We start from the raw sequence: 15600 nt of genomic DNA, 5'->3' as shown, positions 1-15600 counted from the left end.
AGGCCCTTACAGGGCTGGTGCTGGAGCTCAGTTGCTAGTGTGTCTGTTTAGCACACAGAGCTGTAAGTTCTCTCTCTCAGGATGGCACAACCAAGGGATCAAAACACTGTGTTAGCAAGTGCTGGGATCTCAGCTTGGGGAGAGGGAGGCCAGAAAATCAGAAGTTCAAGTTGATCCTTGGCTATGTAGTGAGTTCAAAGCCGGCCTGGGCTACCTGAGACCTCTTTTGGGGTTGTTCAGTTTGTTTGTTTTTTGGTGGTTGAAGAAATGTGTGTGTGTGGGGGGGTCTGTATGTGTCTCTGTGTGTCTGTGTGTCCCTAGCTATTCTGGAACTATCTCTGTAGACTTTGCTGGCCTTTAATTCACAGAGATCCACTTGCCCCCTGCCTCCTCAGTGCTGGATTGATGGTGTTTGCTACCATTTTCTGATTGAGACCTTGTCCTTAAAGAAAGTATTTGTCGAAAAATAGGGAAATATGTTCATGACTTAGGGAAAGGAAAACCACACAACAAGACAACTGAGCAGATTGTAAGATCAGCCCTGAAGTTCACATTCACCAGTGGCTCTAGGGGTTTCTCTGAGACAGAGAGATGAGCAGAGGGCAGGGACTCACGCAAGAGGAGACAGGACCACAGGGAGGAGGATGGCAGGTTTTCAAACCCAGAGATGTTTTCCCTTGTGCTGGGTAATAAGTCTGGGTCTTGGAGACAATTCTGGATATAGGCAGATGTCTGGTAGGTCTGATATCAACCCAAGGCACTCTTTGGGCCCCTACATGAAACAGGCTTTCAGAAGTGGCCTTCCAGGGCATTTGGGTCATATTCTGCTATGTCATGAAATGTTCTGGTGAGCACACAGGGTGAACATAGCATCCCTGCCCTCTGCTCACTGGACTACAGATGTGTCTAGACACTGCCACATTACGGTGGGTTGGGAGTTGAGGTTGCTTCCAGCTGACAATTCTGCTCTTGTGATGTACTGGTCCATGTGGGCAAAGGGTGAGTCTAGGGAGTTCTCTCAGCATTTGTCCCAAGGTGCATGCAGGAGTGACCTCACCCAGAAGCCTGATACTGCCTCTTCTTGTTGGGACCTGCATTGATGGGGAGATGGGGGGGACACTCTGTTCCCCTCTTTAGCCTATTGCCTAGGTACAGAGTGACTTAGGGTGCTACTGAGCCATGGCTCTAGGTGCATCTTGTGTGTGTCCAAAGATAACTGAGAGGGAAGAGCACACTCACTGGAGGGTGTCCTCTCCATGGGCTGCAGGTCTGAATGGAATAAAAACCAGGGAGAAGGAGAGCCAGCTGAGATCCAGCCTCCCCAGCTTTGCCTCCTGCTCACCCTGAAGTGAGCAGCTTCCCCTTGCTGCAGGCTCCTGCTGCCTGCATGGCCTGCTCTAGTGAGAATGTTCCCTGGCCTTGAGGGTGAGCTGCTCAATTCCTCCTCAGAAACAAGGGGACACAGCGATTGGTGGAGGAGACAGTTCCACCCAAGCCTGGACTTAGAGGAAATAGGGAAGACATTGTCCATCTTAAAGGAACAGATCCAAGACCATATCACTCCATGGAGAACAGCCTTTGCTAGAAGAAATAAGACCTGGACAAGCCAGCAGTGGGAGAGGAGAACTGGGAGTTTGTGTTAGTTCACTGCTGTGGCCTAATATCCAGATGTCAATGACTTGAGAAAGAGAAAGGACTTGTCTGGTTTGTGCAGGGCTGTGGGAAGCACTTCAGTTCATATCACTGTGAGGCAGCGCATGGAGGAAAGGAAGGCGTTCCTGTTTGCTCCTTCCCTCCTTTATTCAACTGGAACTCACAGCCCATGGATGCAGGTCCACATGCCTGATGTGCCCCCACGCTAAACACCCTAGAGGTATGCCTCAGTTTCCCAAGTGTGGTGAGTCCAGTCAAAGTGGGAAATCATCACAGGATGAGGGAGAAGTCTCACCAAGTCCCATTTCCTCTCTTATGGTGATTCTTGAGAGTTGTTTTGAGGACAAAAAAAAAATAGTTTACTAATTATACAGCAAGCTCTATTATGTGGTGAAGGCTATGAGGAGTATAACCTCAACTACCTTTGTTTGGATATAGCATCTAGCAAGTTATTTATTTATAAATTCATGGTATAAATTCCCAAGCTTTTCTTTTCATACAAAGTCAGAAAGAACGCTAATGAGAAAACTGTGAAGTGAATTTTAAAACATTAATCCTGTCACCGTGCCTTTAACATCAGCACTCAAGAGGCAAGTGGATCTTTGAGAGTTCAAGACAAGCCTGGTCTACAAATTGAGTCCTGGTCAGCCATTGCTGTTATACACAGAATCTATGTGTCATAACAAAATAAAACAAAGCAAACAAAACAAAACAAAAAGGAAAGGAGAAAAAATAAATAAAAAACTTAAAACTGCTAGATAGGAAGGGCAGAGAAGCCTGAGATGGAAAGAGGCCAGGTGTAGACTAGTCCTGCGAATTGAGCATTTCACTTCTGCACCTCAGTTCCTTTATATATAAAATTGAGTCAATTGTAATAAAATTAGCATACAAGGATTAGTATAATATCTTGAGCTGATATTTCAAATCCTTTCAGGTACAAGTATATTTTCTGAAGTAATTTATAAGTATAATAAAACAAAGCTTAAAGAGTTTTTACTGGCCCCTTTTCCAGTGCTGGAGAAGGCCAGGCATGCTGGCAGTCCTGGCAGCTTGGAGGACCTGAGGGACATATGGAGGAATGTCTTGAGTGGATGTAACAACTGTCAATGGAGCATTATTTAGCCAATCAGCTGGGCAGACCTACAAGAAGTAGAAGGTGTAGGAACCAGGCCCGACTGGGCTGCCTGCCTGTCTTGCTGTTTCATGTCCTGTTTCTAGCAGCTTCCATGTCTGTGTTTATCTTGGTTAGCTAGTCATGTTTACTGCTCTGAGAACACGCCCCTCCCTTCCTCGAGACTTTTCCTCCTGTGTGCAATCACCTCTTGAGGGATTTCACCTGGGAGGAGGATTCCTGTTTTGCTGCCTATAAGAAGGCTCTTTGGAACTCTAAAGGAGAGAAGAAGAATAAACCACTGCTGCAGCTGCTGCTGCAGCTGCAGCTGCTGCTCTCTTAGAATGAAGGACCCGCTGTGTTTGTGTGTGTGTGTGTGTGTGTGTGTGTGTGTGTGTGTGTGTGTGTGTGTATGAGTTAAATCTGCAGTCCCTCGCCCTCGACTTGGTACCGCAGTGGCGCGGGTGCCACAGAAGGCAGGACTTCCTGGAGAAGGAGTGGAGCCAGTATTTACAGTTAAGAGGGAGGGGAAAAAAGATGATTGACAGTCGATGGGGAAGGAGGAGAAGTCTCTGTGGATCATAGTGACATGTGCTGGGGGTATAAGTATGTTATGAAGTTTAGAGTATTTTATGTTGGTTTAAGAGTAAGATTGGTTGTGATTGGGGTTCTCTCTGTGACAAGATGGAGATGTAAGTCAGGATAGGCCTTGGGAGTATATGAGGGGGACTCTGGCAGAGGCTCCTAGAGTAGGGCCATAGAGAATGAAGAGGATGTACTCTAACTAGACAAGACAGCTAGTGGAGGGAGGAGAGCTCCAACACATCCACACCAACTCTAATCCAAAACATACCCTGCTGTAAGACATGTAAGGATAAAGAGAGAACAAGGATAAAGAGATTAAAGAAATGTCCTACCAATGTCTGACCCAACCCAAGCCCCACACCACAGAAGAGAGCCAACTCATGACACTGTTAATGATGCTCTGCTGTGATTGTAGACAGGAGTCTAGCACAGTTGTCCTCTGAGCAGCTCTACCCAAGAGTGGTTCGAAACAGATGCTGAAACTCACAGCCAAACATTGGGCAAAGCATAGGGAGCCTAGTGGAAAAGTGGAAGGAAGGGGGGAAAAAAAGACCTACAGGTCTCAAGAGCTGCACAAGAAGACCAATAGAACCTAATAACCAGGGCCCAGAGAGGCTGGTGGAGTCTTAAGCACCAACCAATTACCGTGCATGGATTGGACCTAGGTCTTCTACATAGATGAAGCTATGGACAGCTCATGCTTCATGTGGGTCCACTAGTGTGGAGTGTAGGGGCTGTCTTTGATATGGATGCCGTTGCCTGCTTTTGGATCACTTCCCCCTGGCAGGACTGCCTTGCCAGGCCACAGGAGAAGAGAAGGAACTCAGACCTGATATAACTTGAAGAGCTGGGGTGGGTAGGGGGGGGTCTCACCTTTTCTGAGGAATAGGGAAGGAAGATGGGAGAGAGAGAGGGTGGGATTGGGAGGAGAGGAGAGAGGGGGATATGGCAGGGATGTAAAGTGAATAAATACATTAATAATGAAGAACTCAGCTGACTGTAAGCTTGCATTTGTGAATTTAGTCGTGTGTGTGTGTGTAAGTAAAACAACAATAAAAAAGAGACCATGAATTTGTGAGGGAGAGACAAGGCTGAAGCAAATCATGTGAATGTTGGATGGAGGAAAGAAATGATGAAATTTCCTTTTTAAAGAAACAGAAAGTATTTTGAAAGTCTATCCCACAATTAAATTGGATTGTTTTGTTATTGATTTGTAGGAGTTCTCTATATATTTTGGGTAATAAACATATATAAAGCTAAAAAAAAAAGTAGATTTGTATCAGTTTAGATTCTGCCCAGCTTAGTGCTTACAGCTTTAAAGTACGTTTCTGTCTTTCTGTGTCAGTTATTGGCTTCGTAGGCTGAATTGATACAATTTACTGTAACAGACCTGCAGCTGCCTGTGGGGCCAGCTGTGCAGCCCAGGAGAGCCCAGGAGGTTGGAGGTGAGATATTTCAACAAGGAAGAAATGACTTTCCTCCTAAGATGGCATCTGTGATTTGGGAATGTGGTTGATCAACTTGATATGCTGGCCATATGTGTCCTATGTAATACAATGAAGAGAAGATACAAGATGGTGCCATTTTCCCATATTGTGAAACCAAAAACAAATGCCTTCTGTGAGACCAAGTTAACAGACCTCTGACAGCACAAGGAGTTTCTAACTGTGGAGCCAGCAGAGACAGAAGGGGCACTTTCAAGCCTGGACCTGCAGGTGTATTTTGATGTAAAACACATCTTGTAGATCTGATCAGCCTCATTCAGACCCAGGAGGCATGGCCGTTAGCTGGATTGTCTTTGGACTTTGGGTCTTGACTGTGTTTGTGGGGCTGATAGGTGGGCACAGTTTATTTTCTTGTGAACCTATAACCTTGAGGATGTGGCAAGATTTGCCTTATGATACTACCTTCATGCCTGATCTTCTGAACCATTATGACCAACAGGCAGCTGTCAAGGACCACCAGCTCAGTTGCGGATAGGTCATTGGGATCAGGAGTTCTTGGAGCGTCAGTGAACACAAATAAGGCAACGTGACTTGTGGATTTGAATTTAGCTGGAGATCCACTGAAAGAGACCCAGATGCAGCGCAGCAGGATTATGGTTTTTCGTGTCCATGAGAGTTGAAAATCGATCCTGATCTAGGCTACTCCTCTCTGCATGTGCGAGATTGGTCACCACTGTGACCCAGTGTGTACTGTAGGGGAGAAGAACTATCATTTGCTTGTTATTTCCTAGGCCTGATCTCAGTCATTTGTCTTTCGTCACATTGTTTACTTTTTTAACCTTTCTGATTGACGTCACAAGATTCCATTACCCTGAAAGACCTATCATATTTTAAGCAGTCTGCTACATGATGGTGTCATTAATTTTCTCCATTGGGATTTTGTTTGAGGACCAAGTAGCCTGCAATGCATCTAGCCCTGCACAGTATAAAGCTCCCACAGTGACACAAGGATCCCACAGCAAAGCTTGTACCATGCTTTTGATGGTCCTCTGTTTTTTCACTATGGCTGGCAGTGTAGGGTAGGTAATTCCTGCCATCACATGGTTTTTAGAAGCCATGCCAAAGTGGGGTAGTGAAGCCATTGAGAAGAAAGCATTGCTGTTTCATGCCAGTGCCTAGGGCATCCCTGGAACTCTAACTATCATCCTTTTAAGGATGAATAAAATTGAAGGTGACAATATTAGTGGCGTGTGTTTTGTCGGCTTCTACAATGTTGATGCATTAAGATATTTCGTTCTCTCTTTCCTCTGCCTGAATGTGGTGGTTGGTGTTTCTCTCCTTTAGCCGGCGTTATTCCCTAAACTGAGTTCAGATTGAGATCCCATTAGAAGAGGGAAACCAAGATAAATCAGTGAAGTTCATGATCCAGATTGGTGTTTTCAGCTTTCTTTACCTTGTACCACTCTTGGTTGTAATTGGATGTTACTTTTATGAGCAAGCTTATCGAGGCATCTGGGAAACAACATGGATATGGGAACGCTGCAGAGAGGATCACATTCCGGGTCCGTACCAAGTTACTCAGATGAGCCGGCCAGCCCTGATGCTCCCTCTGATGAAGTATCTGATGCTCTCATAGTCGGGATTCCCTCTATTTTTGGGGTTGGAAGCAAAGAGACATGCTTTGAATGGGCCCATTTTTTCCATGGTCGTAGTAAAAAAAAAAAAAAAAAAAAAGAGAGATAGTGAATGAGAGCCGGCAGGTGCTCCAGGAACCTGACTTGGCTCAGTCACCTCTGAGGGACCCAAATACTCCAACTGTAAGAAAATCAAGAGGAGCTTCCACTCAAGGGATGTCCACACATGCTTCTTCTACTCAGCCTGCCATGGTGGATGATTGAAGAAGCAAAGCAGGGAACGTCCACAGCAAAGTGAGTAGCTACCATGGCCGCCTCCCCAGGCCACGTGATAGCAGGTACTGAGGGATGGAGGAGACTCTACCTCAGGGCAGCATGTCACCGCTGAAGGATCACTCCAGGCACAGCAGTTCTCATGGGCTCAAGGAGCAGTCAGGACGCAGCAGCATCCGAGACCTCAGTAACAGGCCCATGATGCACCTTACACACGGCACCAGCATGAACCGTGTTACCGAGGAGGATGGGTCCGGTGCTTGGTCTTGTCTAAGGTGACGTGTGTGCTGTAAGAGAGAAGGTTTTATGGTCTTTGCCTTCGCATGGCTGGCTGCTTTAACTCGCTGTCACCCTGCTTGCCATCGGGCAAGCTGTGCCCACAACAAAGGTAAATAGATCTACGCTCTTTGTATCACGTCGAACGTGGAACGTGAACACATCCAAAACATTAAGAATCATGTCACCAGAAAAATAGTTCTTTCTAGGTTGTGAAGAGATGATTGTCTGGTGAGCATCCCTATAAGTTCCACTTAGTTTATATTTAGAAAAGTCTCACATGTGTGCTGACTGCTTTGTAGTGAACTTTGATATAATATGAACTAATTGTTAAGTGACATTCTGGTGGCTCTGTTAATAAAACAAAGTTTCAGAATTTAAAAAAAAATATTTTTTTTTTACTTACACAATCTGATTCTGAAATGACTGTGAAAGCTGTGTGTGTGACAAAAGCTGGGGACCTTCTGGGTGAGAGGAAAGAAAGGGAAGAGGACTAATATGGACGTGTACTAACATAGCCATGCCTTGTGCTTTAGGCGCTCTACCTCACTCTGCCTGGTGTTTAGGCCCAGTCACCTGGAGTGGCTGAGCAAAGTGTGCTCACAGCACAGTGCCCCTGCCTCAGCCCCCAAGGCCAGCACAGTGCCACTTTCTGTGATCTGGAATTCCCCAATCCCCACCCACACTTAGTTCTTGGGTCTTGGGGAGGCCTCCCTCTGCTGGTGGAGCCCAGCATTGCAGGACAGAGCTCATCTCTGGGCAAGAAAGGACCTGGAGAGAAGCCTGCACTGCTCAAAATCTTCCCATGCCAGGCAGCAGAGAGGGGCAAGTTGGCTAGGAGACATAAGCACCTGTCAGCCGTGATTTGGACAAAGACTAGCTGGAGGAGAAAAGGCCTGACTTCTCTCACCTTTCAGCTTCTCAGAGAAATATTTGAGCCTCCACCTGGAGGCCATCAGACAGGGGCACCGCTAAGGCTGGCAGCAAAGAGTCAGGAGCCAAAAGTAGGTGAGTCACAGCTTCCCAGTGCCATGCACCTCACTGAAGTCACAGCACTCATGCCTCGGTTTCTTCCTCTGGGAAATAGGTTGGTAGGCTATAGTCTACAGTTGTAGGAAGCCAACGTAGTACCTTGGGTCTTTGTTAGGGCTACAACTACTGTGATGAAACACAAAAGCAAATGCATGATGGGGAAGAACATGTTTACCTTACACGTTCCCTTTGTAGTCCACAAGTGAAGGGGGTGAGGACAGGAACTTAGACATGGCCAGAACCTGGATGCTGGGCCTGATTCCTGCTGGCTTCCCTTGGCCTGCTCAGTTTTCTTTCTCACAGAGCCCAGGACCCAGCTCAAGGGGTGGCCCCACCACAATGCCCTGGGCCCTCTCCCATAAGTCACTAATTAGGAACGTGCCCTACAGGCTTGCCTACAGCCTGATTCTATGAAGGCATTTTCTCAACTGAGGTTCCTTTCTTTCAGGTGACTGTAGCCTGTGTCAAGTAAAAAAAACCTAGTCAGGATACCTAGGAAATGCCTGCCGTGGGTCTGGGTGGAGGTCAGTTGATAGAACGGTGTTCTAGCGTGTGCGAAGCCATGTGAATGATTGGGAGCACTGCACAGAACTGGGCATGGTGAGTAATCCCAGCACTAGAGAAGCTGAGGCAGGAGGATGAGGAATTGATGGTCATCCTCAGCTACAATGTGTGTTTGAGGACAACTTGGGCTGCAGGAGACACTGCAGAGATGAAGGAAGGAAGGGAGGGAGGGAAGGAGGGAAAGATGGAAGGGAGTAAGGGAATGAAGGAAGGAGGGAGGGAAAGAAGGAAGGATAAAGAAAGTAAAGGAGGGAAGGAAGTGAGGAAACGAGGAGGGCGCTGGTAAATGAGAGAGGCACAGGTGTGCCACGTCACCCAGGCCGGGATGGGAAGAGTCTGGCTTCTGGGCTCTCAAAGGAGAAGGGCATAGTGACCCTTTTCAGAGCACAGGGTGCTGACATCACCGGCATGGCTTTAGGACAGCCCTCCTGTCACCTGAGCAAAGCAGAGCTAAGAACATGGCCAGATTACGTGGGAGTCAGACTCTAGGGCCAAGGACAAGGCTAGGAAGAAGACCCTTGGTCTTATGCCAGACACCAGCAGATTTTACTTGATCGTGATCACAAACATCTGAGGAGTGTCTGCTTGTTTTCCAGGAGAAGGAATTTATCCCAGGAGGGTCTTGCCCAGATAACCCCAGGGCATCTCTTCTCAATGGTGGGTAGAAATCCTCTTTGCAAACCTCTATCTCCCCAAATACTTACATTGGCTATCATAACAGTAGCAAAGTTACAGTTTGATATAGCAAGGAAAATAAGTATGGTTGGGGGTCACCCCAACATGAGGAGCTGCATTAAGGGGTCCCAGCACTGGGAAGGCTGAGAACCACTGCCTACATGCAGAGGGTCAGCTGACAGGAGGGAGCTGATGAAGACCTGCTGGACACGTGCTGGTCAGAACAATTCCCTCAAGTGTGGGCAAGGGACAGAGAGCGCTCTCCAGAGGGCTAGCCTGAGAGCCCAGGGCATCTGGTGAGCTGAGCTCCTGGCCCAGGTGCAGGTGAACTGGGTTTACTCCCCCCAGGCCCTGCTGCAAGGTGTGGTGAGTTCTCTGTCCTGCCCCTTCAGGACTGTATATTAGGGAGATGAGCAACTGGGTGAATTCCTTACTATGGCTTCTGTACCGTCACGTTCCCGTGGGTTTCCCCCACTCAAACTGTTCTGCTGCGGACATGGAGTTTATAAGGATGAGAACAACAGGATCTGGGTGGTTGTTAGAATGGATCTTATGCGAAGATGGGAACAAACCACAGCGGTGAGTCCTAGGGCTCCAGACAAGCTGTACCCTTACCAGTATCCTTGTGGATTAGGGTGTGTGTGTGTGTGTGTGTGTGTGTGTGTGTGTGTGTGTTTTGAGGAGGTGTTATCATCCTGTCAATAAATAGCTGACACTGTTACCTGAAAAGAAAAATGTGTATTCTTAGCCCATTTCCTGGAGTCCCCGCTTGGAGGCCTCACAGGCACAGGCTTCTCCACAGATGAAGGGAGCCCTTGTGCTGAGGCCTGAGGTGCAGGTGGTCAGAGGGAGCCAGCTGGGAGAGCTTTACACACAGCTGGGCTTTGTGGGATGAGGAGGAGGTCTCCAGGTCAGGAAAAAGGCAGGTCCAGGAGGAGCCCCATGACCTGGAGGAGAGGATGTGAATGCAAACACACACTGGTATCTGATTTTTTTGAAAATAAGAACTCATCTGCTGCTATTGCTCCCACAATGAATGGCCTGTGGGAGCAGTGCACAGTTAAGGGGTCCTTATACTGGAAAGTACCTGGGGACTTGGAGGAATTCCTATGGGTCACATGATCTGCTTTGATATAGTCCAACACTCTGATTGAAAACTGCCCAGGGCTGTGGCTGCAGACCACAAGGGAACCTGGGAGGCCAAAATACTCTGTAATGGAAATTTCTAGGTATCAAAACTAACCTCCAAAGACAAACTGTTTTTCAAGGGCAAAGCCCCTGTCTTGGTGTGGCAGAGAGCATTGGTCCCCTCCCCTGTACTGAGGGAGGTGTTGGGATGTGGTGGGGCAGGTACAGCAGTGGCGTTAGGTCTGATGGTTGTGCCTCTTAACATATCAAAGTGGACTCTGGCTGCCAGGTTCTCCCTGTGTCCCCCAGAGGCTGTGTGTGTCCTGTGTGCCTGGCATCCCCTGCCCCCTACCCTAACCTTCTCCAGGTGCAGCCCCTCTGGCCCCTGAGTAACTCAGCCATTTTGGCTGTGCCAGTTTCTTGGCCCAGCTGTCTTGGTTGGAGTCTCTTCTGTCCTCCCTCCCCTCTCCTCCTTTCCCCTTCTCTCCCCCCTCCCACCTGTCCCAGCTGAGGTTATGCTCACTGGACTCTCTCAGGTTCCTCAGTGGCTCTGTTCTCTCTTTTATCTACAGGAAACCTTTCCCTCCACCACATCCAGCAAGGTCCTGTCCTGCCTTGTTTCCCTTTTCCTTATGTTCATCTGGTGCCAACTTTGATATGTTAGTGGACACCTCAGTTAGCCTTTCGTCTCTGGTTTGGGGACCTAAGAAAGGAATAATTCACCTGTAATTCCATAACCAATAAACAACTAGATCACTGTTTTCTTTAAGCCTATACTAAATAAAACATTGAAAAGTTCTGGATCAAGTATTTTCAGTTAACGAACAAAAGAGAGAGACCTAGAGAGAATTCTGTTAGTGAGGGTGTGATGTAGCAGATTCCATGGGAAATTGTGTGTAGTCAATTAAACCCAAACACTCACAAGCCCGGCCACCATACTACAATGAGGGCCAGGCTGTACTAAAGCAGCTACTGGTCCCAAGTGTGCAGAGAGGAACCGTGCAGGAACCAGATGAGCTTCTTGTAGAGTAGAGTTTGAAAGGAGGAGGATCTGATGGCTGCTGGGAAAGGATGCAGCTCAGGACCCAGGCAGAGCTTTGCTGAGGAACACATCCAGTGGGTGCCCTATGGATGATGTCACAGACTGAAAGCACTGTGTTGGGAGGAGGGAGAGTGCAGGGTCTAGAGGGGGAGTGACTGGAGAGACTCTGGAAAAGAGCTGGGGTTGTCCTGTGACTGTGCTGGCCACTAGCCACTGTGGCCACGAAAGGATCCCATAGGAATACAAAGATAGGAGTAGTTGAGGAAATGGTAGCCCCAGAATCATTTCCCTAATTAAAATAATCCTTATTTTCTGTCTGTCTGTCTCTGTCTCTCTCTCTTTCTTAAAATAACATGTACTCGGGTTAGCACCCAGAACCTTACAACATGTTATGAAATCTTTACATTTGAGGCAGGTCCTGCCTTCCTTTTACTTTTGATAGTGCAATGGGGCCTCAGTAAAGTGAACAGGTTGGTCTTGAACTCACTCTGCTCTGCAGCCATGACTGGAGCCTGGGATCCTCCGGCTTCAACCTCCTGAGCAGTTTGGGCTCCACGTTGCAATCCCAGGCCCAGCACTTCACTTCTCTTTCCCCCTCCTTTTGTCTTGTCCCTTCCTCTATTTCTCTCTGTCTCTCTCTGTCTCCCCTCATCTCTCTTTGTATATTAAAAGGAAAAAAAATAGGTTGCACTGTTGAATTTTCACACACGCACACACACACACACACACACACACACACACACAAAGAGAGAGAGAGAGAGAGAGAGAGAGAGAGAGAGAGAGAGAGAGAGAGAGAGAGAGAGAGAGACGCACTTGGACACATCAGAACCAGGTACATCTCTGCATAATCAAGGTCAGATTGGCTTATATAGACTGTTCCAGGACAGCCAGGCTACACACAGAGATCCTATCTGAATTAAGTAAAATATCTTAGAAACAAACAAACAAAAACCTAAGAGCCCAAATTAGGATCTCAGCAGCCACATGAAAAGTCATCTGTGGCTTTGCTACCTGAACTTCAGTGCTTTGGAGACTCTAGTCAGAGATGCTACAGCAAAGGCATGACAGAGAGTGATGCAGCAGACATCTGAGTCCTCCTTGGCCTCACAGGCTGGCATATTTTCACACACCACACTCACATGTATGCTTGCTGTGTGTGTGTGAGTGTAAGGGTTCATACACACACGACTGCTTGCCAGAAGCGACAGGGTCATCCCAGTGTGATCTCTGCAGGGATCACCATCCTTTTTCATCATAGGCCTCAGAGGCGAGCTTTCCATTCTGAAGAAACTGAGGACTTAGGAATGCTGCCATGTGCCACCTTAGTGCTAAAGCATTCCCGAGACAACAGTAGTTTTGATTAAAACTTTATTTAATGCAACAGCAGCTGACAAGCCTACTTGGGTCCTGCCCCTTCTTTGCTATTTCCCTTCCATCTAAAGTCAGAACACAGAAAGAAGAGACAGACTTTGCAGATATTAGGGTGGTAACCAGTAAAATGACATGCCACAGTGAGAGAGAAGAAAGTATAGGCTTTACCTCATAAAAATGAAGGCATTTATTGGGAAGACAGTGGTGGGAAGTCTGTGACAGGCTTTCTGGATCATGGACTTCAGTTATGGTCATAACCAGTCTTCTTTGTAGCTTTCTGTGTTGTCTTGGATTTACATTTTGCATTATTTGGGCACATGAAGCTCACCATCAATAATAAAGTGCATTTGTTTTGGTAAAGCCATTGTCCCCTGGTGCTGGGATATGAGTGCATGCCTGTTTGCGTGTGCACAAGCAGTGAGAGGTGCTGCTGGGCTGGAAACTGAGGCTACATTGTGAGAGATGCATTGGGGTTGAGCAGGCATGGCTGGAGCGAGTCCTGGGCTGGAGACAACAGTAGAGGACCAGACATCCCAAGTCCTGGGGAGGAAGACAGAGGTGCTGGAGACAAGGCTGAGGGTCAGGCTGTTGAAACATGTACCTCTGACCTTGACCCTTGCATCAAACAAGCTAGGCTGGTACCCAGGCATGGCTGATGGAATCCGGCCACTAATGTATCTGTTCTACCCTAGTCTCCTCAAGTTAGAGTCTGTGTGACTGTCTTCTTGCGGCTAGTGAGCAGTCCTGAAATGGCTGATACATCATTAGAGGACGCCGACTTTACCTATCTACCCATGGTCTGGGAGTTAAACACTGATGTATCATTCTTGGGATCAAACTTCAAAACCTGGACATTAATGGAACATGTTCAGGCAAGTGTTTGGTACTTCAAGGTGAATGCTGCAGCAGGTATCAAATGCTTTTCATCCTGTCCAGACACAGAAAGGCTCTTATCTCTCCCTCAGCAAATTCTTCCTTCAAGGTCCCTTGGTCCATTTTGAGTGGGGGATTGGTGGAAGTGTGAGTTGTATGACAAAAGTTTTCCTGGGAGGAAAACATGGACTCACTCCATATAGGGAACCCACAGCTCATGTATGGAGACCACCAAGGTCTATCCTGGTGATCCCATATTTTTTATTGGGCTCACTTGTAGGAATATTGGGAAGGGGTCACTAAAGGAGCAGAAATGATTCAAAGGCAACTGGATTACCAAAGCCACCCCCACAAGGGTGACAGACAGCTCACAGGAGCTGGGTCCCTGGAGCACACTTGCACAGCCTACAGGCAGCTCAGCAGGTTGCAGTGCAGTGTCTTGTCCAGGTCCCTCAGCTGTCTAAAGCTCTGCAGGCAGCTTGGCTGGTTTCTGCTGCTTCTGGGGTCTCTGGTCTGAGTCCTTGCTGCTTGGCTTTGCTTCCTCTGGCAGATGGGGGCGAGGTGAATCTGTTCAGTTTCAGGGAGTCCTTGAGGATACTTTTGTTGTTGTTGACCTTCTGCTTACAGAGGAGGCTGTTACACAAGAGAGAGGGACAGGGACAAAAGAGGAGAGAGAATGCATGCGGGAAACATGGGGGCACCTCTGTCCAGTGTGTTGAGTGTAGAAATAATGCTCCCCTCTAGCTTTGGAATCCACAGACCAGGTTACCTTTTGCCCCTTACCCCTGCCTGGTGCCTCAAGTCTGAATGGGCCAAGGTCTCAGAGCTGGCTAGATTTGTGTCACCAAGGATTCTGATGGCTCTTCTCTTTCCTGCAGCATACCAACTCACAGGAACTGGTTCTAAGAGTGGAGTATTGATGACAGTAGCTGCCGGGCTGGTATGTCAGGGACCACACCCCTCACTGCTGAGGTCCAACAGGCACCAGCAGGCTTCCCTCTTTATAGGAGGCAGTGTTGTCCTCCATCCCTGAGCTTCCCTTGTGTGGTCACCCATCACCCTTCTGCTTTGGATCTGAGCACTGTAACACCCCACAGAAAGCAGAGGACCTCACTGAGTCATAGTCACCACTCCTCAGCCCTGGGAACAACTGCAGGTGTCCAGGGTCCCCCTTTACAGCTGCAAACAGTTCCTGGTGCTGGAATTGTGAGTTCTAAGATGACAGAAATCTAGCTGCAGTGAGACTTAAACCCAGTTACCATGGCCTTCAAGGTTAATCATTATGGAGTGCAGTGTGACTCTGGCTGAAGAGGACCTATACCGGGTATCTGATCCAGCTTAGTAGCAGCTTTCCCTGGCTGGGCTGGGTAGTGGTTGGCCCATGTGCAGGGCTGGAACTGGGCTGGCTGGAGACCTAGTTTCAAGGACTCACTAATCAGTGTCACTTTGTCTTCTCCAGCTCCTGGCCGTCTAGTAGGCTCCTGTCCCCAATGTCCTCAATGAAGACGGTGCGCCCCAACTCCTCTGCCTGATCCTAGACTTCCCAGTTTGGCAGTCCTTCCTGCCTGCTCAGATCTGCACTTTAGATGACCTGCTACTGTGTGCCCGACCTGTGTGTGTCCTGAGGTTGGGGACAGGCTGAAGCTTCTCTTGTCCACTTTGTGTCTCTGTCATGGACCTCAGAGATGACACTTGTTAGGACCCTCCTCCCACCGCATCCTCTGCCTGGGCTCCCAGTACTGTTGTGGTTGGAGATCTGCCCCATTTCTCCTCAGGTGGCTCTGGTCTCTAGGTTCCTGAGGAGCAAATACGGATAGGGAGTCCAGGCCCTGTGTGCCTGGAGCTGCTAACACTGGCTGGAAGTCCACCTGGTGCTGGGTAGAGGACACTGTGCTCAGTAGCTTGAGGGCACAGTGGGACATGAACAGGGAGCACCTG

The 15600-nt window shown here is 48.1% G+C and overlaps 1 long non-coding RNA gene and 1 pseudogene across 3 annotated transcripts; both read left to right on the top strand.

The window, feature by feature from the left end:
* Positions 1-5384: 5384 nt before the first annotated feature.
* On the top strand, positions 5385-6980 carry LOC311603445 (frizzled-3-like; annotated as a pseudogene). Its single transcript has one exon. The product of its transcript is annotated as a frizzled-3-like (transcript).
* A 1614-nt stretch (positions 6981-8594) lies between these two features.
* Positions 8595-15377, top strand: LOC311602830. Of its 2 annotated transcripts, XR_014780867.1 has the most exons (5): positions 8595-8609; positions 9641-9827; positions 13482-13661; positions 14541-14602; positions 15122-15377. It is a non-coding gene; the product is annotated as an uncharacterized lncRNA (long non-coding RNA). The 2 variants fall into 2 exon arrangements; XR_014780868.1 differs by lacking the exon at positions 8595-8609 and having other exon boundaries at positions 9624-9827.
* The last annotated feature ends 223 nt before the right edge of the window (positions 15378-15600 follow it).

This window comes from Acomys minous, assembly GCF_964271855.1.
Source record: "Acomys minous genome assembly, chromosome: 8".
Lineage (NCBI taxonomy): Eukaryota > Metazoa > Chordata > Mammalia > Rodentia > Muridae > Acomys > Acomys minous.
Note: the sequence above shows the minus strand (reverse complement) of the source record. Positions and strands in the feature narration are given on the sequence as shown.